Source organism: Vigna radiata, unplaced genomic scaffold, assembly GCF_000741045.1.
Source record: "Vigna radiata var. radiata cultivar VC1973A unplaced genomic scaffold, Vradiata_ver6 scaffold_133, whole genome shotgun sequence".
Lineage (NCBI taxonomy): Eukaryota > Viridiplantae > Streptophyta > Magnoliopsida > Fabales > Fabaceae > Vigna > Vigna radiata.
In genome coordinates, this window is record NW_014543257.1 from 1050519 (window position 1) to 1050832 (window position 314).

Genomic DNA, 314 nt, shown 5'->3' on the forward strand with positions numbered 1-314 from the left:
TTGTTGATATCTGGTTGGTATGTTTATTGAGGTTTCTGTGGTCTGTTGCTGTTGAGTTCTTTCATTTGTGTGCTCTGTGTGGTGTGTATTGATGAAGAAGACGTCCAGGCACTAAAACGGATGTCGATATCCGTCGACGGATATCGACATCCGTTTCCTATTTTTATGTTTTCAGCTTATTTTATAAGTAATTATATATATAGATCTTCAAATATACATTATTAAAATACGTTAAAAATATATTTAAAAATAATACATCAAAACATATAAATTCCATTATTAATTTATCTGAAAATTAATATAAAAAGTAAACT